The sequence below is a fragment of the Triticum aestivum genome, chromosome 1A (assembly GCF_018294505.1).
Source record: "Triticum aestivum cultivar Chinese Spring chromosome 1A, IWGSC CS RefSeq v2.1, whole genome shotgun sequence".
Taxonomy (NCBI): domain Eukaryota; kingdom Viridiplantae; phylum Streptophyta; class Magnoliopsida; order Poales; family Poaceae; genus Triticum; species Triticum aestivum.
In genome coordinates, this window is record NC_057794.1 from 176285077 (window position 1) to 176310600 (window position 25524).

A 25524-nucleotide genomic window follows, 5' to 3' on the forward strand; every position below is an offset into this window, starting at 1 on the left:
GTTCAGCTCCACTTAATTTGTAGGATTGTTTGTGCATTTTGCCATGCCATGCCTCATTAAACCGGACATGCATCGTACTTGTTTGCGCATCGTGCCATGATTATGTGATGATTGTTCACTATGTTGTTTGCTTTCTTTCCGCTGTACTTCTTCTCGGTAATCCGGTAACGTTGTGTTTGTGAGGATTCGTTCAACTACGTCCGTTTGTCTTCTTCATGGACTCGTTCTTCTTACTTGGGGGATCTCAGGCAAGATGACCATACCCTAGAAATCACTTCTATCTTTGCTTGCTAGTTGCTCGCTCTATTGCTATGCCTATGCTGCGATACCTACCACTTGCTTATCATGCCTCCCATATTGCTAAGCCAAGCCTCTAACCCACCTTGTCCTAGCAAACCGTTGTTTGGCTATGTTACCGCTTTGCTCAGCCCCTCTTATAGCGCTGTTAGTTGTAGGTGAAGATTGGATCTTGTTCCATGTTTGGAACATGGTTATTTTGTTGGGATATCACATTATATCTTATTTATATTAATGCATCTATATACTTGGTAAAGGGTGGAAGGCTCGGCCTTATGCCTGGTGTTTTGTTCCACTCTTGCCGCCCTAGTTTCCGTCATATCGGTGTTATGTTCCCGAATTTTGCGTTCCTTACACGGTTGGGTTATAATGGGAACCCCTTGACAGTTCGCCTTGAATAAAACTCCTCCAGCAAGGCCCAGCATTGGATTTACCATTCACCACCTAGCCTTTTCTTTCCCTTGGGTAGGCCTGCCCAAGGGTCATCTTTATTTAAACCCCCGGGCCAGTGCTCCTCTGAGTGTTGGTCCAACCTGTCAGCTGCCGGTGGCCACCTGAGGCAACTCTGGGCTGGCCTACCGGAACCTTGGACAATCCGGTGTGCCCTGAGAACGAGATATGTGCAGCTCCTATCGGGATTTGTCGGCACATTCGGGTGGCTTTGCTGGTCTTGTTTTACCATTGTCGAAATGTCTTGTAATCGGGATTCCGAGCCTGATCGGGTCTTCCTAGGAGAAGGAATATCCTTCGTTGACCGTGAGAGCTTGTGATGGGCTAAGTTGGGACACCCTTGCAGAGATTTGAACTTTCGAAAGCCGTGCCCGCGGTTATGGGCAGATGGGTATTTGTTAATGTCCAGTTGTAGAGAACTTGACACTTAACTTAATTAAAATGCATCAACCGCGTGTGTAGCCATGATGGTCTCTTCTCGGCGGGGTCCGGGAAGTGAACACGGTGTTGGAGTTATGCTTGACGTAGGTTGCTCTAGGATCACTTCTTGATCATAGATTCTCGACCGTGCTTTTGCCTTCTCTTCTCGCTCTCATTTGCGTATGTTAGACACCATATATGTTAGTGCTTGCTGCAGCTCCACCTCACATACCTTTTACCCTTCCTATAAGCTTAAATAGTCTTGATCGCGAGGGTGTGAGATTGCTGAGTCCCCGTGACTCATAGATACTTCCAAAACCAGCTTGCAGGTGCCGATCATATCGTGTAGGTGACGCAACCAAGCTCAAGGAGGAGCTCGATGAAGTTCGTGTTCGTTATATTGTTCCGTTTCCAGTTGATCAGTAGTGGAGCCCAGTTGGGACGATCGGGGATCTGTGTAGGATTTGTGGTAGTCTTCTTTATTTTTGGTTCCATAGTCGGACCTTGTGTGTATCTGGATGATGTAATGTTATATTCATGTAATTGGGTGAAGTGGCGATTGTAAGCCAACTATGTATCTCTTTCCCTTATGTATTACATGGGTTGTGTGAAGATTACCTCACTTGCGACATTGCTTTCAATGCGGTTATGCCTCTAAGTCGTGCTTCGACACATGGGAGATATAGCCGCATAGAGGGCGTGCTACGTCTTGAGCTTGCGTTGGTTTTCCCCGAGGAGGAAGGGATGTTGCAGCAGAGTAGCGTAAGTATTTCCCTCAGTTTTTGAGAACCAAGGTATCAATCCAGTAGGAGCCCACGCGCAAGTCCCTCGTACCGCACAAAGCGATAGCTACTCGCAACCAACGCGATTAGGGGTTGTCAAGCCCTTCACGGTCACTTACGAGAGTGAGATCTGATAGATATAATATTTTTGGTATTTTTGGTATAAAGATGCAAAGTAAAAAGTAAAGGCAAAGTAAAAAGAAAAGAAAGATTAAAGTAATGGAGATTGATATGATGAGAATAGACCCGGGGGACATAGGTTTCACTAGTGGCTTCTCTCAAGAACATAAGTATTCTACGGTGGGTGAACAAATTACTGTTGAGCAATTGACTGAATTGAGCATAGTTATGAGAATATCTAGGCATGATCATGTATATAGGCATCACGTCCATGACAAGTAGATCGAAACGATTCTAAAAACTACTACTATTACTCCACTCATCGACTACTATCCAGCATGCATCTAGAGTATTAAGTTAAAAACAGAGTAACGCCTTAAGCAAGATGACATGATGTAGAGAGATAAATTCATGCAATATGAAATAAACCCCATCTTGTTATCCTCGATGGCAACGATGCAATACGTGCCTTGCTGCCCCTTCTATCTCTGGGTAAGGACACCGCAACATCGAACCCAAAGCTAAGCACTTCTCCCATGGCAAGAACTACCAATCTAGTTGGCCAAACCAAACTGATAATTCGAAGAGACTTGCAAAGATAACCAATCATACATAAAAGAATTCAGAGAAGATTCAAATATTATTCATAGATAGACTTGATCATAAACCCACAATTCATCAGTCTCAACAAACACACCGCAAAAAGAAGATTACATCGAATAGATCTCCACAAGAGAGGGGGAGAACTTTGTATTGAGATTCAAAGAGAGAGAAGAAGCCATCTAGCTACTAACTATGGACCTGAAGGTCTAAGGTAAACTACTCACACTTCATCGGAGAGGCTATGATGATGTAGAAGCCCTCCGTGATGACGACCCTCTTCCGGCGGAGCTCTGGAACAGGCCCCAAGATAGGACCTCATGGATACAGAAAGTTGCAGTGGTGGAATTAGGTTTTTGGCTCCTATTCTGATTGTTTGGGGGTATGTGTGTATATATAGGAGGAAGAAGTACGCCAGAGGAGCAACGAGGGGCCCACGAGGCAGGGGGCGCGCCCCCTACCATCGTGACCGCCTCTTTTGTTCCTTGGAGCAGGGTCCAAGTCTCCTGGATCACGTTCGGTGAGAAAATCATGTTCCCGAAGATTTTATTCCGTTTGGACTCCGTTTGATATTTCGTTTATCCGAAACACTGAAATAGGCAAAAACAACAATTCTGGACTGGGCCTCCGGTTAATAGGTTAGTCCCAAAAATAATTAAAAAGTGGAAAATAAAGCCCAATATAGTCCAAAACAGTAGATAATATAGCATGGAGCAATAAAAAATTATAGATACATTGGAGACGTCTCAGGCATCCCCAAGCTTAATTCCTGCTCGTCCTCGAGTAGGTAAATGATAAAAAGAGAATTTTTGATGCGGAGTGCTACTTGGCATAATTTTCAATGCAAATCTTCTTAATTGTGGTATGAATATTCAGATTAGAAATATTCGAGACAAAAGTTTATATTGACATAAAAAATAATAATACTTCAAGCATACTAACAAAGCAATTATGTCTTCTCAAAATAACATGGCCAAAGAAAGTTATCCCTACAAAATCATATAGTCTGGCTATGCTCCATCTTCACCACACAAAGTATTTAAATTATGCACAACCCCGATGACAAGCCAAGCAATTGTTTCATACTCTAACTTTTTCAATCTTCACGCAATACCTGAGCGTGAGCCATGGATATAGCACTATAGGTGGAATAGAATGGTGGTTGTGGAGAAGACAAAAAGGAGGGATGGTCTCACATCAACTAGGCGTATCAACGGGCTATGGAGATGCCCATCAATAGATATCAATGTGAGTGAGTAGGGATTGCCATGCAACGGATGCACTAGAGCTATAAGTATATGAAAGCTCAAAAAGAAACTAAGTGGGTGTGCATCCAACCTGCTTGCTCACGAAGACCTAGGGAAATTTTTGAGGAAGCCCATCATTGGAATATACAAGCCAAGTTCTATAATGTAAAATTCCCAGTAGTATATGAAAATGATAACATGGGAGACTCTCTACTATGAAGATCATGGTGCTACTTTGAAGCACAAGTGTGGTAAAAGGATAGTAACATTGTCCCTTCTCTCTTTTTCTCTCATTTTTAATTTTTTTTTATTTGGGCCTTTTTTTCTTTTTTTATGGCCTCTTTTTATTTGGGCTTCTTTGGCCTCTTCTTTTTTTTGTCCGGAGTCTCATCCCGACTTATGGGGGAATCATAGTCTCCATCATTCTTTCCTCACTGGGACAATTCTCTAATAATGATGATCATCACACTTTTATTTTTCTTATAACTCAACAATTACAACTCGATACTTAGAACAAAATATGACTCTATGTGAATGCATCCGGCAGTGTACCGGGATATGCAATATGATAATGATGGAATGTGTCATGATGAACTAGATGGTGGAAAGTTGCACGGCAATATATCTCGGAATGGCTATGGAAATGCCATAATAGGTAGGTATGGTGGCTGTTTTGAGGAAGGTATATGGTAGGTGTATGATACCAGCGAAAGGTGCACGGTATTAGAGAGGCTAGCAAAGGTGGAAGGGTGAGAGTGCGTATAATCCATGGACTCAACATTAGTCATAAAGAAATCATATACTTATTGCAAAAATCTAGAAGTTATCAAAGCAAAGTATTACGCGCATGCCCGTAGGGGGATAGATTGGTAGGAAAAGACCATCGCTCATCCCCTACCGCCACTCATAAGGAAGACAATCAATAAACAAATCATGCTTCGACTTCGTTACATAGCGGTTCACCATACGTGCATGCTACGGGAATTAAAAACTTTAACACAAGTATTCTTTAAATTCACAACTACTCAACTAGCATGACTTTAATATTATCACCTCCATATCTCAAAACAATTATCATGCTTCAATCTTTTCTTATTATTCAACACACTCAAAAGAAAGTTTCACAAATCTTGAATACCAAGCATATTATTATTAAGCAAATTACCATGCTATTAAGAGACTCTCAAAATAATTTAAGTGAAGCATGAGAGATCAATAGTTTCTTTAAAAAAAATCCACCACCATGCTCTAAAAGATCTAAGTGAAGCACATAGAGAAAAATTATAACGCTCAAAAGAAATAAGTGAAGCACATAGAGCAAAATTATCTAGCTCAAAAGATATAAGTGAAGCAGATAGAGTATTCTATCAAATTTTAATTCATGTATGGCTCTCTCAAAAGGTGTGTACAGCAAGGATGATTGTGGTATACTAAGACACAAAGCCACAAATAATACAAGACGCTCCAAGCAAAACACATATCATGTTAGTGAATAAAAATATAGCTCCAAGTAAATTACCGATGGAAGTGGACGAAAGAGGGGATGCCTTCCGAGGCATCCCCAAGCTTTGACTTCTAGGTGTTCTTGGATTATCTTGGGGGTGCCATGGGAATCCCCAAGCTTAGGCTCTTGCCACTCCTTGTTCCATGATCCATCAAAAGAATTCACCCAAAACTTGAGAACTTCACAACACAAAACTCAAAATAGAAAACTCGTGAGCTCCGTTAGCGAAAGAAAACAAAAGAACACTTCAAGGTACTGTAATGAACTCATTCTTTATTTATATTGGTGTTAAACCTACTGTATTCCAACTTATCTATGGATTATAAACTATTTTACTAACCATAGATTCATCAAAATAAGCAAACAACACACGAAAAACAGAATCTGTCAAAAACAGAACAGTCTGTAGTAATCTGTAGCTAGCGCAAGATCTGGAACCCCAAAAATTCTAAAATAAATGGCTGGACGTGAGGAATTTATCTATTAATCATCTGAAAAAATAATTAACTAAATGTCACTCTTAAAATAAAAATGACAGAAGTTCTCGTGAGCACTAAAGTTTCTGTTTTTTACAGCAGGTTCAACAAGACTTTTCCCAAGTCTTCCCAACGGTTCTACTTGGCACAAACACTAATTAAACACAAAAACACAACAAAAAGAGAGGCTAAATAATTTATATATTACTAAGCAGGAGCAAAAGGCAAGGAATAAAAATAAATTTGCGTTGCCTCCCAACAAGCGCTATCGTTTAACGCCCCTAGCTAGGCATAAAAGCGAGGATAGATCTAAGTATTGCCATCTTTGGTAGGCAATCCATAAGTGGATCTCATGATAGTTTCATATGGTAATTTTAATTTTTTTCTAGGAAAGTGTTCCATGCCCTTTTTAAATGGAAATTTAAATCTAATATTCCCTTCCTTCATGTCAATAATAGCACCAACCGTTCTAAGGAAAGGTCTACCAAGAATAATAGGGCAAGAAGGATTGCAATCTATATCAAGAACAATGAAATCTACGGGCACATAATTCCTATTTGCAACAATAAGAACATCATTAATCCTTCCCATAGGTTTCTTAATAGTGGAATCCGCAAGATGCAAGTTTAGAGAGCAATCATCAAAATTACGGAAATCTAGCAAATCACACAAAGTCTTGGGAATAGTAGAGACACTAGCACCCAAATCACACAAAGCATAAAACTCATGATCTTTAATTTTAATTTTAATAGTTGGTTCCCACTCATCATATAGTTTTCTAGGGATAGAAACTTTCAACTCAAGTTTTTCTTCATAAGATTGCATCAAGGCATCAACAATATGTTCGGTGAAGGCTTTATTTTGACTATAAGCATGTGGAGAATTTAGCACGGATTGCAACAAGGAAATACAATCAATTAAAGAGCAACTTTCATAATTAAATTCCTTGAAATCCAATATAGTGGGTTTAGCAACATCTAGGTTTTTATTTCTTTCAATCCCACTTTCATCAATTTCATCATTAAGATCTAAATACTCCAAATTTTTAGAACGCCTTCTAGGTAAAGGAAGATCATATTCAGTTTCATCAGGATTAATATTGAAAAATAAAGATTTAATAGGGGACACATCAATAACTTTTAGATCTTCATCTTGATTTTCATAGGTATTGGAAGAACACGCTTTAATAAAGGCATCTTTTGAGGCACGCATCCTAGCGGTTCTTTCCTTGCACTCATCAATGGAAATTCTCATGGCTTTGAGAGACTCATTGATATCATGTTTAGGAGGAATAGATCTAAGCTTTAAAGAATCAACCTCAAGAGAAATTCTATCAACGTTTCTAGCCAAATCATCAACTTTAAGCAATTTCTCCTCAAGCAAAGCATTAAAATTCTTTTGTGAATTCATAAACTCTTTAACACTATTCTCAAATTTAGAGGGAATCTTATTATAATTTCCATAAGAGTTGTTGTAGGAATTACCATAATTATTAGAAGGATTACTAGGATATGGCCTAGGATTAAAATTCCCTCTATAAGCGTTGTTACCAAAATTATTCCTACCAACAAAATTCACATCCATAGATTCATTGTTGTTCTCAATCAAAGTAGACAAAGGCATATCATTAGGATCAGAAGAAACACTCTTAGTAGCAAATAATTTCATAAGTTCATCCATCTTTCCACTCAACACATTAATTTCTTCTATCGCATGCACTTTTTTATTAGAAGATCTTTCAGTATGCCATTGAGAATAATTAACCATAATATTATCTAGGAGTCTAGTAGCATATCCTAAAGTGATTTCCATAAAAGTGCCTCCCACAGCCGAATCTAAAAGATTTCTAGAAGCAAAATTCAATCCGGCATAAAAATTTGTATAATCATCAACAAATTCAAACCATGAGTAGGGCAATTACATATCATTAATTTCATTCTCTCCCAAGCTTGTGCAACATGTTCATGATCAAGTTGTTTAAAGTTCATAATATCATTTCTAAGAGAGATGATCTTAGCGGGAGGAAAATATTTAGAGATAAAAGCATCTTTGCACTTGTTCCATGAATCAATACTATTCTTAGGCAAAGAAGAAAAGCAAGCTTTAGCACGATCTCTAAGCAAAAAAAGGAAATAGCTTCAATTTAACGACATCATTATTGACATCTTTTTTCTTTTGCATATCACATAAATCAACGATGCTATTCAAATGAGTAGGGGCATCCTCACTAGGAAGGCCGGCGAATTGATCTTTCATAACAAGATTCAACAAAGCAGAATTAATTTCACAAGATTCAGCATCGGTAAGAGGAGCAATCGGAGTGCTAAGGAAATCATTATTATTGGTATTGGTGAAGTCACACAATTTGGTAGTATCTTGAGCCATCGTGACAAGCAAGCAATCTAACACATGAGCAAACAAAAGCAAACGGGCAAAAAGAGGCAAATAGAGAGGGAGGATAGAGAGAGAGGGCGAATAAAACGGCAAGGGTGAATTGGGGGGAGAGGAAAACGAGAGGCAAATGGCAAATAATGTAATGAGGGAGATAGGGATTGTGATGGGTACTTGGCATGTTGACTTTTTGCGTAGACTCCCCGGCAATGGCCCCAGAAATCCTTCTTGCTACGTCTTGAGCTTGCATTGGTTTTCCCCGAAGAGGAAGGGATGATGCAGCAGAGTAGCGTACGTATTTCCCTCAGTTTTTGAGAACCAAGGTATCAATCCAGTAGGAGCCCACGCTCAAGTCCCTCGTACCTGCACAAAGCGATAGCTACTTGCAACGAACGCGATTAGGGGTTGTCAAGCCCTTCAAGTCACTTAACGAGAGTGAGATCTGATAGATATAATATTTTTGGTATTTTTGCTATAAAGATGCAAAGTAAAAAGTAAAGGCAAAGTAAAAAAGCAAAGCAAGATTAAAGTAATGGAGATTGATATGATGAGAATAGACCCGGGGGCCATAGGTTTCACTAGTGGCTTCTCTCAAGAACATAAGTATTCTACGGTGGGTGAACAAATTACTATTGAGCAATTGACAGAATTGAGCATAGTTATGAGAATATCTAGGCATGATCATGTATATAGGCATCATGTCCGTGACAAGTAGATCGAAACGATTCTGCATCTACTACTATTACTCCACTCATCGACCGCTATCCAGCATGCATCTAGAGTATTAAGTTAAAAATAGAGTAACGCCTTAAGCAAGATGACATGATGTAGAGAGATAAATTCATTGTGACGCCCCGAGACCGATGTGCCAGGTGTCCTCCAGTTATTCGTTGTGTTGCTTTGTCTTTCGCTTGCGTGTTGCATCTTGTCAGGTCATCATTACATCATCTCATAAATCTTTTGCAACTCAACTAAATAAATGGCATGGATCTTTGATCCATTTATACCGAGGGAATTCACATGGTGATTATCTTTACAACATATCCTCTCGATATTTAGAGAGGTATAGTAGATATTCCAATTATTTGGATTTACCGCAAACACACTTGCAAAATATCCCGATGCCTTTGCTATCTTAATTCTTGGTCTCCAACATGGCCATATATTTCTTTCATCATATTTTGGAGCTCCACCAAAAATTTGAACATTTTTGGACACCTCTTTTTCCTAGCCCTTGTTCAAACCATTTGATTTAAATTCAAATGACTTTGAATTAAATCCTTGCAATCATGCCTCTCCTATTTTTTTTCTTGGAACCAGCGCATTTTTACGAGTCCGAGAATATTATCTACGTGCGCTAATTCTTTCGCTAACCCCCTCCCTCTTTCTTTTCTTCTCCAATTTTGTTTTATGCTTAGAAATAAGGGAGAGAGAGGAGAGAGCCCAGAAGGCTGGCCTCTAGGGCCCATCCCTAGGCCCGATCGCGCCCTGCTTCATCCCTAGGCTATCTAGCACCTAGGCCGCCCAACCTCCGCAGCCAGGCTGGCCCAGTTGCGGCAAGCCCACCTGGCCTCACGTAACCTAACCCTAGGCCCAACCGTAACCTATCCCTCTCGATATTTCCCTCGCACCCCGCGCCGCCAGGAGAGAAGCGCATCGCACCAGGGGCCGATCCCATCTCTCCCCGCAGCCCGCCTACCGCATCTAGCCCAGCACCGAACCGGGCCTTGGTGTGATAGCCTGGCTTATTAGGGATGATAGACTACTCATATCAATAAGGAATTCCTTCTTTTCTGGGAGCCCATTCAGACAGAACTCCGAAGTTAAGTGTGCTCAGTTTTGAGTAGTATCAGGATGGCTGAACGACCGGGAAGTTGCTCCCGGGTGCGCACGAGTGAGGACAAAGTGCATAGAAAAGACTAGTATTGATCTGTGGGGCCAATCTAAATCCCGCCAGGAGTAACGATCAACGGCGGGTGTGTCTGGGGCGTTACAAGTTGGTATCAGAGCCGACACTCGCGGTTACACGGATGGTTGCGGACAGGTGCGTGGTTATGTTGTTCATGACGTTTGTGACCCTTCGTGGCACCCGGCATGGCACATGTACCAGACTGGAAGCACAGACATTTGTGCCAAGAGGGAACGTTCCTGTGGCCCGACGAGGACGTCGGTTCCTCTGAGTGGGGTTGTTTGTGATAGCCTGGCTTATTAGGGATGATAGACTACTCATATCAATAAGGAATTCCTTCTTTTCCGGGTGCGCACAGCTTGGAGTAGTATCAGGATGGGTGACCGACCGGGAAGTTGCTCCCGGGTGCGCACGAGTGAGGACAAAGTGCGCAGAAAAGACTAGTATTGATCTGTGGGGCCAGTCTAAATCCCGCCAGGAGTAACGACCACCGGCGGGTGTGTCCGGGGCGTTACACTTGGCCCATGTTTGCAGGGCACAGACTCTCTCCTGTGTTTGTTTGGGCTAGGTAGTTTCGGCCCGTGACTATTTTTTTCCCTGCTGCGAATTTGTCTAATTTCCCAGAGTTTTGCCACTTTTATAGTATAGCCCCTAAACATCATGCATTTTATAACTCCCCAACCGTGCATCGGATTAAAACAAACTTAATATGAAACTTGCTTAGTTTTTCATCTAGTTTAATAATTTGTCGTTTTCATCCATGTTTAAAATATTTAAAATGATTTTTGTTTAAATTTGCTCCTATGCCATCTTAAAATGCTTTAATTCATAACTAAATAACCGTAACTCCGAATTTAATAAACTTTATATGTAAATGGGGTAGAATTTAGCCTAGTTTAATATTGTGGCATCATCTTGCATGTTTAATAACTATATAATATGGTTTAGGGCAGAACAGTACCAAACCTAATATATTCATATGGGGATTTACTGGAATTGTTGTTCGTTGCTTCCGGCCTCATTTAAACTTGACTAGATAGGTAGTTTTACTTCGCTTCACCCTCTTGCCATGTTTAACAACATTTAATATTGTTGGGTACATAAACGAGATCGAACTAAATAACTTGAATGTGGTGTTTTCTTCAATATGCAACTCTGTTGCATAATGAGCTCCACTTAATTTGTAGGATTGTTTGTGCACTTTGCCATGCCATGCCTCATTAAACTGGACATGCATCATACTTGTTTGCGCATCGTGCCATGCTTATGTGGTGGTTGTTTACTATGGTGTTTGCTTTCTTTCCGGTGTATTTCTTCTCGGTAATCCGGTAACGTCGTGTTATGATGATTCGTTCAACAATGTCCGTTTGTCTTCTTCATGGACTCGTTCTTCCCCCTTGCGGGATTTCAGGCAAGATGATCATACCCTTGAAATCACTTCTATCTTTGCTTGCTATATGCTCGCTCTTTTGCTATGCCTATGCTACGATGCCTACCACTTGCTTATCATGCCTCCCATATTGCCATGTCAAACCTCTAACCCACCTGGTCCTAGAAAAACCGTTGATTGGCTATGTTACCGCTTTCCTCAACCCCTCTTATAGCATTGTTAGTTGCAGGTGAAGATGAAGTTTGTTCCTTGTTGGAACATGGAGATGTTGTTCCTTGTTGGAACATGTTTACTTGTTGGGATATCACAATATCTCTTATTTAATTAATGCATCTATATACTTGGTAAAGGGTGGAAGGCTCGGCCTTTTGCCTAGTGTTTTGTTCCACTCTTGCCACCCTAGTTTCCGTCATATCGGTGTTATGTTCCCGGATTTTGTGTTCCTTACACAGTTGGGTGATAATGGGAACCAGTTGACAGTTTGCCTTGAATAAAACTCTTCCAGCAATGCCCAACATTGGTTTTACCATTTGCCACCTAGCCTCTTTTTCCCTTGGGTTCCGCGGACTCAAGGGTCATCTTATTTAAACCCCCCCGGGCCAGTGCTCCTCTGAGTGTTGGTCCACCTCGTTAGCCGCCGGTGGCCACCAGGGGCAACTCTGGGCTGGTCTACCGGAAGTTTAGACAATCTGAGTGTGCCTTGAGAACGAGATATGTGCAGCTCCTATCGGGATTTATTGGCACATTCGGGTGGTGTTGCTGGATTTGTTTTAACTTGTCGAAGTTGTCTTGTAGAACCGGGATACCAAGTCTGATCGGAATGTCTCGGGAGAAGGTATATCCTTCGTTGACCGTGAGAGCTTGTCATTGGCTAAGTTGGGAATCCCCTGCAGGGATTTGAACTTTCGAAATTCGTGCCCGCGGTTATGGGCAGATGGGAATTGGTTAATGTCCGGTTGTAGATAACTTGAACCTTAAGTTAATTAAAATGAATCAATTGTGTGTGTAACCGTGATGGTCTCTTCTCGGCGGAGTCCGGGAAGTGAACACGGTGTTGGAGTAATGTTTGCCGTAGGTTGTTCTTTAGCTCTTCGTTCGCGCTTTGCCTTATCTTCTCGCTCTCTTTTGCGAACAGGTTAGCCACCATATATGCTAGTCGCTTGCTGCAGCTCCACATATTACCTTGCTTTACCTATAAGCTTAAATAGTCTTGATCGCGAGGGTGTGAGATTGCTGAGTCCCCATGACTCACAGTTACTTCCAAAACCAGTTTGCAGGTGCTGATGATACCGTGCAGGAGACTCAACCAAGCTCAAGGAGGAGCTCGATGAAGATCTTGTCCTTTATGTTGTTTCGTTCTAGTTGATTAGTAGTGGAGCCCAGTTGGGGTCGATCAGGGATCCGTGTCGCTTTTGGGGTAGTCTTCTTTTATTTTGGCTCCGTAGTCGGGTCCTGATTGTACTTGGATGATGTAATGCTTTAATTCATGTATTGTGTGAAGTGGCGATTGTAAGCCAACTATGTATCTCTTTCCCTTATGTATTACATGGGTTGTGTGAAGATTACCTCACTTGCGACATTGCTTTCAATGCGGTTATGCCTCTAAGTCATGCTTCGACACGTGGGAGATATAGCCGCATCGAGGGCGTTACAAGTTGGTATCAGAGCCTTCCCCGACCTTAGGAGCCCCACTGCTTGATCGAATTAGCTGCCGTTGTTGAGTCTAGAAAAATGTTTTGAGTCATTTAGGAATTATATATCAGAGAGTTTAGGTATTCTTTTTACTCCCCAGTCCCCTCATCGCTCTGGTAAGGCATCCTGACGTAGAGTTTTGACTCTTCTCTTCTCAAATTTCACAAAAAAAAATTTAGGATCATGTGGGTATCTTGGAATCGTTCCGATCGATTTTTTACGAGAACATTGTTCTTGGTGCCTCCTGTCATTTAGGGGTTCTGGCAGTGTCCCGGGGAGTTGAGCTCCGAGGTGTTGTCGTCACAATTTTATCGTTGCGGTTCTGGAATACCTGAGTTAGTTTCGCCGACATCGAAAATCTCTTTTATGCAGTTGTTGGTGAGATAACCTCGACGCCACCCAGTACTGGGGTGGGAGTTCAGGAGTATTGCCATAACTCGTATAACGGATGCTTTTCGAAGGTTGAGGTAGACGATTTCCGAAGGTTTCTTGGTTATGTGTTGAAGGATGGATACAGCTGGATGTAGGATTTTTTAGTTTGGGTGAGATATTATGCTTCCCCTGTATCCCCAACACCTGATTGCATAACCGGAAAGTTTCGGGAGTTTATAAGTGGGAATTCAAGTAGCTCTTAGGATATCTTTTCGTCAGAGGTATGATATGAAATTGGGGTTCGACGTCTAGTGGTCCACCCATTCACGGTCGGTGTTACAGTGGTCTCGTTGTGTCTTAAAGAATCCTTGGCTATGCCGACTCGGGGACGCTTCGTATGTCATGTGCACTGCCTTGTACATGATGGTGCTGTATGATCGAGCCCGTGTAGGCCCCACCACAAAAACTTCGGACGAAATCTCTATCATATGTTTGTTCTGGCTTATTCTGCGAGCCAATCCTTTGTTTTGTTTTGAGTTGTGGTATTCGAGTTGCTTCAAAGTCAAATGTTGATTCCATACCTTCTCTAAACGGTGTTCTCATACTCCTATGTGAATACTAATCCTTCTCGATCATCGAGTTTGTCATGTTAATCCTTTTTACCGGCGTGCTTCTCTTCAAGTGGATCCGATCATTTCAACATCCGCAAGATCAATTATCAGTTCTTCTCAGTGGTGTTTGTTGTATCCGTCCCAACTTGCCTTTGTTTTTCCCGCCCTCCCTCCCTTGATTTTCTCAGAGGACTAATATATCTCAATCAAGTATCATTTTATTGATGTGAAGTCTCTTCGTTCTTTTCAGTCAATGTTCGTATCCGGTGATTGTCATGAAGATTCTAACGGAGCTTCTAGTTTATCATTCTTTGTTCTTTTATCTTCTCCGGTGGAACCAATTCAAGCGTTGAAGATCATATCCTTTCCTCGTTTCAAATGTCTGCTCTTTTCGGTTCACCTCTTTAACATTCACTTCTCGTTATTCAATTGTTCCGGAGTGCTGAAGATATCTCAAAAGACTCACGGTTACATTCTCGATCCATTCAAGTTATTTCGAGGTTGTTATCTCATTCAAGTCATTTTATTTAACCGGTACAATTCTCTCTTCCAAGGAATCGTTCTACGGTATATCTTTTGAGTGGGCCCTAACCCACATGTCTTTTCCCAGGATCTTACCTGACTCTTCTTATTTCTGGAGCATCTCAAATTATTTTTCAAAGCTTGACATAAGATTGAGTTATCATTAGTCAAATTTCTTTCCCCAATATCGTTTTCAAATTCTTTTCGTTGTTGGCTCGACCTCTTCGCCTTTTGATTCTTCCGGAGTGCCTTGAAAATTCTTGGTGATGTTTCTCGTCGTCTTTCTCGGATTTTGAAGACCGAAGAAGAGTTTTTCCTCCATATCTTATCCGTTCTCTCAGAGATTCGTGATTCTAGTTTGAGGCCATCATTTCAGGATTATTCATTCTCAGCTTTCAGCTATGGTTCTCCAAATCTTACCGGTGCTTCGTTCAAGTGATCTCTAATCAGCTAGTGATCCCTTCGTTCTCATGTATCTAGATTCTCTCGAGCATCTTCGTTCATTTATAAATTCTTCCCGGTGATTCGTTATCTTTTATTCGTTCTTTTCAATTCTTACGGTGGTTCGTTCAAGATTCTTCTTCCTTCGTTTATCATATCAATATATTCATTGTTTTCAGTCCTACCGGTGGATCGTTGAAGACCGTCTTAAGTTTGACGCTATATCTATCTTAATCCTTTCTACGAGAATAAGTAGCATGCCAAATCCAATGTGGGTCATCAATCTAATTGGTGAAGGATACGCATAACGTAATTCTTATTCTTGTTTCATCCAAGTGATTTAATTCCTTATTCCGGAGGTTCATCAAAATTCTTGATTTCAGTTGTTTCATCTTTTCTTTTCCGGAGTTCCAAGTTTTTCTGCATTATATCATCGCGAAGCTCCATCTAAATCATCGCAAGGCTTCACCTTGTGTTTTCAACTTCTTTTTCCCTTTCGTTTAATCATTCTTTTATTACCGGAGTTCTTCACGAAGGCTCAACATGATGGTTCATCAAGGATTCTTTTCATTCTTCAATTGTTTTTCAAGATTTCTCTCGTAGCTAAGTTCCGCCAAGATATACTCTAAAATAAACATGCTGCTCGACACATGTTTTGTTTTGAGGAGTTCAAGCACTCTTCATCTTGCTTTTCAAAGTTCAATCCTTTCTACCGTATCATTGGAGGTGGTATTATGTCATTCTTGATAATTTGAGTTCATGTTTCATGATTCACACGTTGTTAAAAATGGGGTATTTTAAATCCATCAACCTCTTCATTGGAATTATCTTGGGTTATATTTCACCTAAAGCTTTCCCTAAGGATTGTTGCTATTAATGGTGATAATATATGATCCAAGTTCTTCATGTATCCTCCCGGTGATATAAGTTCTCGTCTCCTTGTTGATATCAATCCAATTTATCGTTTCTGTCAGTGGTAGAATTTCACCTTGTAGTTTTGAGATGTTCTTTATAAGCCCACTACAAGCTTACTCTTTTCGTTGTTGGTTTCCAACAACTCCGTTCGACCCTTCTCCTAAAGAGGTTTTTTCAAGCTCATTTGAGGTAGAAGATGTTGTTTTCTCCTCCGTTCTTTTGATTCCATTCCTACATTTGTTCTCGAGGCATTGTGATGTTGCTCTCTTAGACCCATCATCTTGTTTTGTGAAGTTCAGATTCTATGCCTTCCATTTCCAACTGCAGTGTTGTCATAATTGATCCTTATCGTTCTTTGTACATCTCGTTTCAACTGGAGTGCTTGTATGTACTTCTTGTCCATTGCAACCTTTTTTATGTCATTCGACCTACAAGGTTCTCGTAATGTTCCTTGGTACTCTTTCTAGCGGAGTGTTTTCTACGTCGATCATCTCCGTTATATTCTTTTTCAAATGGTTTAACCTCTCAAGGTTCTTTGGTTTCACTCATTGGTCAAAGAAGCAACTTAGTTTTACCTCTTCTCTTTTCTCTTCTGTTTTTTCCCCGGTGCCATGCTAGATCTCGGGACGAGATCCTCTCATAGTGGTGGAGTGTTGTGACACCCCGAGACCGATGTGGCAGGTGTCCTCCAGTTATTCGTTGTGTTGCTTTGTCTTTCGCTTACGTGTTGCATCTTGTCATGTCATCATTACATCATCTCATAAATCTTTTGCAACTCAACTAAATAAATGGCATGGATCTTTGATCCATTTAAACCGAGGGAATTCACATGGTGATTCTCTTTACAACATATCCTCTCGATATTTAGAGAGGTATAGTAGATATTCCAATTATTTGGATTTAGCGCAAACACACTTGCAAAATATCCCAATGCCTTTGTTGTCTTAATTCTTGGTCTCCAACATGGCCATATATTTCTTTCATCATATTTCGGAGGTCAACAAAAATTCGAACATTTTTGGACACCTCTTTTTCCTAGCCCTTGTTCAAACCATTTGATTTAAATTCAAATGACTTTGAATTAAATCCTCGCAATCATGCCTCTCCTATTTTTTTTCTTGGAACCAACGCATTTCTACGAGTCCGGGAATATTATCTACGTGCGCTAATTCTTTCGCTAACCCCCTCCCTCTTTCTTTTCTTCTCCAATTTTGTTTTATGCTTAGAAATAAGGGAGAGAGAGGAGAGAGCCCAGCAGGCTGGCCTCTAGGGCCCATCCCTAGGCCCAGTCGCGGCCTGCTTCATCCCTAGGCTATCTAGCACCTGGGCCGCCCAACCTCCGCAGCCAGGCCGGCCCAGTTGCGGCAAGCCCACCTGGCCTCACCTAACCTAACCCTAGGCCCGACCGTAACCTCACCCTCTCGATCTTTTCCTCGCACCCCGCGCCGCCAGGAGAGAAGCGCATCACACCGGGGGCCGATCCCATCTCTCCCCGCAGCCCGCCTACCGCATCCAGCCCAGCACCGAACCGGGCCTTGGCCCATGTTTGCATGGCACAGCCTCTCTCCTGTGTTTGTTTGGGCTAGGTAGTTTCGGCCCGTGACTATTTTTTTCCCTGCTGCAAATTTGTCTAATTTCCCAGAGTTTTGCCAGTTTTATAGTATAGCCCCTAAACATCATGCATTTTATAACTCCCCAACCGTGCATCGGATTAAAACAAACTTAATATGAAACATCATGCATTTTATAACTCCCCAACCGTGCATCGGATTAAAGTTTAATAATTTGTTGTTTTCATCCATGTTTAAAATATTTAAAATGATTTTTGTTTAAATTTGCTCCTATGCCATGTTAAAATGCTTTAATTCATAACTAAATAACCGTAACTCCAAATTTAATAAACTATATTTGTAAATGGGGTAGAATTTAGCCTAGTTTAACATGGTGGCATCATCTTGCATGTTTAATAACTATAAAATATGGTTTAGGGCAGAACAGTACCAAAGCTAATATATGCATATGGGGATTTACCGAAATTGTTGTTTGTTGCTTCCGGCCTCATTTAAACTTGACTAGATAGGTAGTTTTACTTTGCTTCACCCTCTTGCCATGTTTAACAACATTTAATATTGTTGGGTACATAAAGGAGATCGAACTAAATAACTTGAATGTGGAGTTTTCTTCAATATGCAACTTTATTGCATAATGAGCTCCACTTAATTTGTAGGATTGTTTGTGCACTTTGCCATGCCATGCCTCATTAAACTGGACATGCATCATAGTTGTTTGCGCATTGTGCCATGCTTATGTGGTGGTTGTTTACTATGTTGTTTGCTTTCTTTCCGGTGTACTTCTTCTCGGCAATCCAGTAACGTCATATTGTGAGGATTCGTTCGACAACGTCCGTTTGTCTTCTTCATGGACTCGTTCTTCTCCCTTGCGGGATTTCAGGCAAGATGATCATACCCTCGAAATCACTTCTATCTTTGCTTTCTAGATGCTCGCTCTTTTTCTATGCCTATGCTACAATGCCTACCACTTGCTTACCATGCCTCCCAAATTGCCATGTCAAACCTCTAACCCATCTGGTCCTAGCAAAACCGTTGATTGGCTATGTTACCGCTTTGCTCAGCCCCTCTTATAGCGTTGTTAGTTGCAGGTGAAGATGAAGTTTGTTCCTTGTTGGAACATGGAGATGTTGTTCCTTGTTGGAACATGTTTACTTGTTGGGATATCACAATATCTCTTATTTAATTAATGCATCTATATACTTGGTAAAGGGTGGAAGGCTCGCCTTTTGCCTAGTGTTTTGTTCCACTCTTGCTGCCCTAGTTTCCGTCATATCGGTGTTATGTTCCCGGATTTTGCGTTCCTTACACGGTTGGGTGATAATGGGAACCCCTTGATAGTTTTCCTTGAATAAAACTCTTCCAGCAATTCCCAACATTGGTTTTACCATTTGCCACCTAGCCTCTTTTTCCCTTGGGTTCCGCGGACTCAAGGGTCATCTTATTTAAACCCCCCCGGGCTAGTGCTCCTCTGAGTGTTGGTCCAGCTCGTCAGCCGCCGGTGGCCACCAGGGGCAACTCTGGGCTGGCCTACCGGAAGTTTAGACAATCTGAGTGTGCCCTGAGAATGAGATATGTGCAGCTCCTATCGGGATTTGTCGGCACATTCGGGCGGTGTTGCTGGATTTGTTTTAACTTGTCGAAGTTGTCTTGTAGAACCGGGATACCGAGTCTGATCGGAATGTCTCGGGAGAAGGTATATCCTTCGTTGACCGTGAGAGCTTGTCATGGGCTAAGTTGGGACTCCCCTGCAGGGATTTGAACTTTCGAAAGTCGTGCCCGCGGTTATGGGCAGATGGGAATTTGTTAATGTCCGGTTGTAGATAACTTGAACCTTACCTTAATTAAAATGAATCAATTGTGTGTGTAACCGTGATGGTCTCTTCTCGGCGGAGTCCAGGAAGTGAACACGGTGTTGGAGTAATGTTTGTCGTAGGTTGTTCTTTAGCTCTTCGTTCGCGCTTTGCCTTCTCTTCTCGCTCTCTTTTGCGAACAGGTTAGCCACCATATATGCTAGTCGCTTGCTGCAACTCCACATATTACCTTGCTTTACCTATAAGCTTAAATAGTCCTGATCGCGAGGGTGTGAGATTGCTGAGTCCCCGTGACTAACAGTTACTTCCAAAACCAGTTTGCAGGTGCCGATGATACCGTGCAGGAGACTCAACCAAGCTCAAGGAGGAGCTCGATGAAGATCTTGTCCTTTATGTTGTTTCGTTCTAGTTGATCAGTAGTGGAGCCCAGTTGGGGTCGATCGGGGATCTGTGTCGCTTTTGGGGTAGTCTTCTTTTATTTTGGCTCCGTAGTCGGGCCCTGATTGTACCTGGATGATGTAATGCTTTAATTCATGTATTGTGTGAAGTGGCGATTGTAAGCCAACTATGTATCTCTTTCCCTTATGTATTACATGGGTTGTGTGAAGATTACCTCACTTGCGACATTGCTTTCAATGCGGTTATGCCTCTAAGTCATGCTTCGACACGTGGGAGATATAGCCGCATCGAGGGCATTACATTCATGCAATATGAAATAAACCCCATCTTGTTATCCTCGATGGCAACGATGCAATACGTGCCTTGCTGCCCCTTCTGTCACTGGGTAAGGACACCGCAAGTTCGAACCCAAAGCTAAGCACTTCTCCCATGGCAAGAACTACCAATCTAGTTGGCCAAACCAAACGAATAATTCGAAGAGACTTGCAAAGATAACCAATCATACATAAAAGAATTCAGAGAAGATTCAAATATTATTCATAGATAGACTTGATCATAAACCCACAATTCATCGGTCTCAACAAACACACCGCAAAAAGAAGATTACATCGAATAGATCTCCATAAGAGAGGGGGAGAACTTTGTATTGAGATTCAAAGAGAGAGAAGAAGCCATCTAGCTACTAACTATGGACCTGAAGGTCTAAGGTAAACTACTCACACTTGATCGGAGAGGCTATGATGATGTAGAAGCCCTCTGTGATGACGACCCTCTTCCGGCGGAGCTCTGGAATAGTCCCCAAGATGGGATCTTGTGGATACAAAAAGTTGCAGCGGTGGAATTAGGTTTTTGGCTCCTGTTCTGATCGTTTGGGGGTACGTGTGTATATATAGGAGGAAGAAGTACGCCGGAGGAGCAACGAGGGGCCCACGAGGCAGGGGGCGCTCCCTAGGGGGGGCGCCCCCCACCCTCGTGACCGCCTCTTTTGTTCCTTGGAGCAGGGTCCAAGTCTCCTGGATCACGTTCGGTGAGAAAATCACGTTCCTGGAGATTTTATTCTGTTTGGACTCCGTCTGATATTTCGTTTATCCGAAACACTGAAATAGGCAAAAAACAGCAATTCTGGGCCGGGCCTCCGGTTAATAGGTTAGTCCCAAAAATAATATAAAAGTGGAAAATAAAGCCCAACATAGTCCAAAACAGTAGATAATATAGCATGGAGCAATAAAAAATTATAGATACGTTGGAGACGTATCAGGGCATAACAGAAGACCGCGTCGTCATCCACAACGGAAGAACAAACCACTATAGCTTCAAGACAAGTGGAATGGAGTACGTGTTACGACCTATGTCACCAAGCCAAGTGATTGCCGACAAGCAAGCATGCACCCATCGTGGAGAGACTAGTGAGATAGTGAACCACCACAAAGAAAGTGAGCGCCACAAGCCCAAATTGAGTGACTCTACGCCAAGAGAGAAAAACTTAGTCCTCCTAGACACAAAAAGTGAGATGGGAGAAGTGTGTGAGAACCCATCGAGTGTCATCCACTATGTCCTAGTATGCAAAGATGAAGTGGCAAGGACTAACACTTCTAATCCTCTTCCTCTAGTGTTGTACAATATTTTGCAGGAATTTGCTGATGTCTTCCCCGATGAGCTACCTCCCGGTCTTCCTCCTCTATGTGGCATCGAACACCGGATCGACCTCATCCCCAGCGCACCTCTTCCTAACAAGGCTCCATACCGCATCAACCCCGAAGAAACCAAAGAAATACAAAGGCAAGTCCAACATCTCATAGACCATGGACATGTGCATGATAGTTTGAGACCTTGTGTCGTGCTGGTCATTCTTGTGCCAAAACGAGATGGTAGTTTTTTCATGTATTCCGATTATAGACCCATAAATGCTATCACCGTTCACTATAGACATCCTATTCCATGCCTAGACGATATGCTAGATGAGCTTAGCGGTGGCACCATTTTCTCAAAAATTGATCTTAAAAGTGGTTATTATCAAATCCGCATACAAGAAGGTGATGAATGGATAACCGATTTCAAAACAAAATTTGGCTTGTATGAATGGCTAGTTATGCCTATGGGTTTATCAGAAGCACCCGGTACTGTCATGCGTGTTATGCATTATGTGCTTCGTCCTTACATTGGTGTGTTTGTTGTGGTCTACATTGACGATATTCTTGTGTTTAGCAAATCCCTCAAATAGCATGTAAATCATCTTAGGACCGTTTTGTAAACTCTTAGAAAAGCGCGCCTTTATGCCAATATGGGAAAATGCACTTTTGGTGTTGACAAGATTGTGTTCTTGGGCTTTGTTGTGTCTTCAAAGGGTGTTCATGTTGATGAGTCTAAAATTGAAATTTGCCCACAACCCACTAATTTGCAACAAGTGTGTAGTTTCCTTGGTCTAGAGGGTTTTTACTGTCGCTTTGTGAAAGACTTTAGCACTATTGCCGCACCCTGGCATGCTTTGAGTAAGAAGAATGCACCCTTTGTTTGGGTTCCATCTCAATCTACTGCATTTGAGCAGCTCAAATCTTTGCTTACACATGCCCCAATTCTTGCGTTGCCTAATTTCAATAAAACTTTTGAGGTTCATTATTATACTAGTGGTAATGGATTTGGTGGATTTTTGATGCAAGAAAAGTGACCCATTGCATACTTCAGTAAAAAACTTTCTGGTGCTCAACTTAACTATCCCATATATGACAAAGAATTGTATGCTTTAGTGCGAGTATTGCATGTTTGGTAGCATTATCTTTGCCCACATGAATTTGTCATACACACCAATCATGAGACACTAAAGTACCTTAAAGGTCAAACCAAGTTGAATAAACGGCATGCTAAATGGAGTGAATTTATTGAATTTTTTCCTTATGTGATCAAGTACATTAAGGTTAAAGAAAATGTCGTGGCGGATGCTCTTTCCCGCAAATGCATGTTAGTTACTCAACTTGAGTTGAATGTTATTGGCTTTGAGCATGTTAAAGAAATATATGCAAATGATCCTATGTTTGTGAATCCTTAGGCCAAATGTCTTGCTAACACTTGTTGGGAGAACTATTATCTCAAGAATGGCTACCTTATGCGTGCTAACAAGCTTTGTATACCCGAGTCTTCGCTTCATTTGTTTCTTTTGCAAGAGGCTCATGGCGGAGAACTTATGGGACATTCTGGGCGTGACAAGGCCTTTGCCACACTCTCCTTCAAGTACTTTTGGGTAAAGATGTTTCGCGACGTGGCACGCTTCACCAATCGATGCTCTACATGTCGCAAAGCTAAGTCATAATCTCAATCTCATGGTTTAGATATGCCACTTCCAATTCCATATCACCCATGGGAAGATATTAGTATGGATTTCGTTCTTGGTTTGCGTAGGACTCAAAATGGAAAGGATTCTGTATTAGGTGTTGTGGACCGATTCTATAAGATGGCACATTTCATCCCATACAATAAGATAGACGATGCTTCACATGTTGCAAATCTCTTTTGTAGGGAAATCTTGAGGTTGCATGGAGTACCAAGGACCATTGTGTTGGACCGCGACGTCAAGTTCCTAAGTTACTTTTGGAAGACCCTATGCGCCAAGCTCGGCATCAAGCTACTATTCTTGATAGCCTATCATCCCCAAACCGATGGCCAAAGAGAATTCACCAGTAGGATGCTATCTACTCTCCTATGCGTGTTGATCAAGAAAAACATTAAGGATTGGGAGGAGTGCTTACCCATCGCCGAGTACGCCTACAATCAAGCACGACACTCTACTACCGGCATGTCCCCCTTCGAGGTTGTCTACAGCTTCAACCAATTGTCCCCATTGGACATTCTACCTCTTATTCTCCAAGAAAGCGCAAACATGGATGTGAGTGCAAGGGCAAGTTTTCTCAAGATGATGCATGAAGATACAAGGTCAACGATCGAGCACCAAGTACAACGCCTCACCACCAAGCTCAACATAAACAAGACACCAATGGTGTTCCAACCAAGAGATCTCGTTTGGCTTCATCTTCGCAAGGACCGCTCCTTGAGCGAACGCAAGTCAAGGCTTCTACCAAGAGCCGATGGACCCTTAAAGGTGCTAGCACGCTACAATGACAACACCTACAAGATCGACATCCCGCGCGACAAGTGTTGGGAAACGTTGCATGGAAAACAAAAAAAAATCTACACACATGCAATGATCTATCCATGGAGATGCATAGCAACGAGAGGTAGAGTGTGTCGACATACCCTCGCAGACCGTAAGCAGAAGTATTTCTTAACACAGTTATTGTAGTCGAACTTCTTCGTGCTTCAACCGATCAAGTACCGAACGCACTACACCTCCGCGTTCTGCACATGTTCAGCTTGGTGACGTCCCTCGCCTTCTTGATCCAACAAAATGTCGAGGTACTAGATGAGTTCTGTCAGCACGACAGTGTGGTGACGGTGATGGTGACGTGCTCCTCTCAGGGCTTCGCCTAAGCACTACTAAACTATGACCGTGGGAGTAAACGGTAGAGGGGGCGCCGCACATGGCTAACAATTGTACGGGGTGTGCTAGGGGTGCCCCCCCACACATATATATAGGTGGGAAGGAGAGGGGAGGCACCCAAGTAGGCCGAATCCTACTTGGGGTTTCCCCATGGCCAGCGCCCCCCTTCCTTATCTGCTGGAGGGGGAAGGAAAGAGGAGGGAAGGAAGGGGAGGCCAAATCCCTCCCCTTTCCTTCTCCCTTCCCCTCTTTATTTCTCCTGTGGTTCGGCCCATATGGGGGGCGCACCAGCCCCTAGTGGCTGGTGAATTTCCCCTCTTGGCCCATTAGACCCATATCATTTGCCGGGAGCGCCCGGAACCCCTTCCGGTGACCCGATATGTACCCGGTACCTTCCGAAACACTTCCGGTGTCCGAATACTATCGTCATATATATCAATCTTTACCTCTCGACCATTTCAAGACTCCTCATCATGTCCTTGGTCTCATTCGGGACTCCGAACAACGTTCGGTCACCAAACCGAATAACTCATATAATACAATATCGTCATTGTATGCTAAGCGTGCGGACCCTACAGGTTCGAGAAATATGCAGACATGATGATGTAGGGTAGGACCCTAATAGCCCGATCTTTCATGAAAGAAGCGGATCCCGCGAAGAACACGAGGAACACGAGGGGGAAAATTGAGGGAAAACACGAGAGGAAACACTAAACCAACACGAATAAGTCACACATGTGCTAGATCCTCGAGTACATAAGAGAAGATACACGATCCACAACCAACTAGGGACGATACAAAAGGTAGCCGATCTTCTTCATGAGGAGGTCTTGAGTTCTTCCCTAAAAGGGGTCTTGAATCCGCTTGGGGGATCTTCTCCGGTGGAGGCTCGAACCTTTGAGGAGAAGGTAACCAAGTGGATGAGCAAATCTCTCACATGAAATATGAGCTAATCCTTTGCTAACCCTAGAAAGTTGGACGAGGTGGAGTATATATAGTCTAGTGGGGAGAAGGGGTACACGGGCCTCGGCCCTTACACTGCGCGCAGGCAGGGGACGCCGGACGTCCGGGCGTTCGCGGAGGGCCGGATATCCGGGCTGAGGAGGCCGAATGTC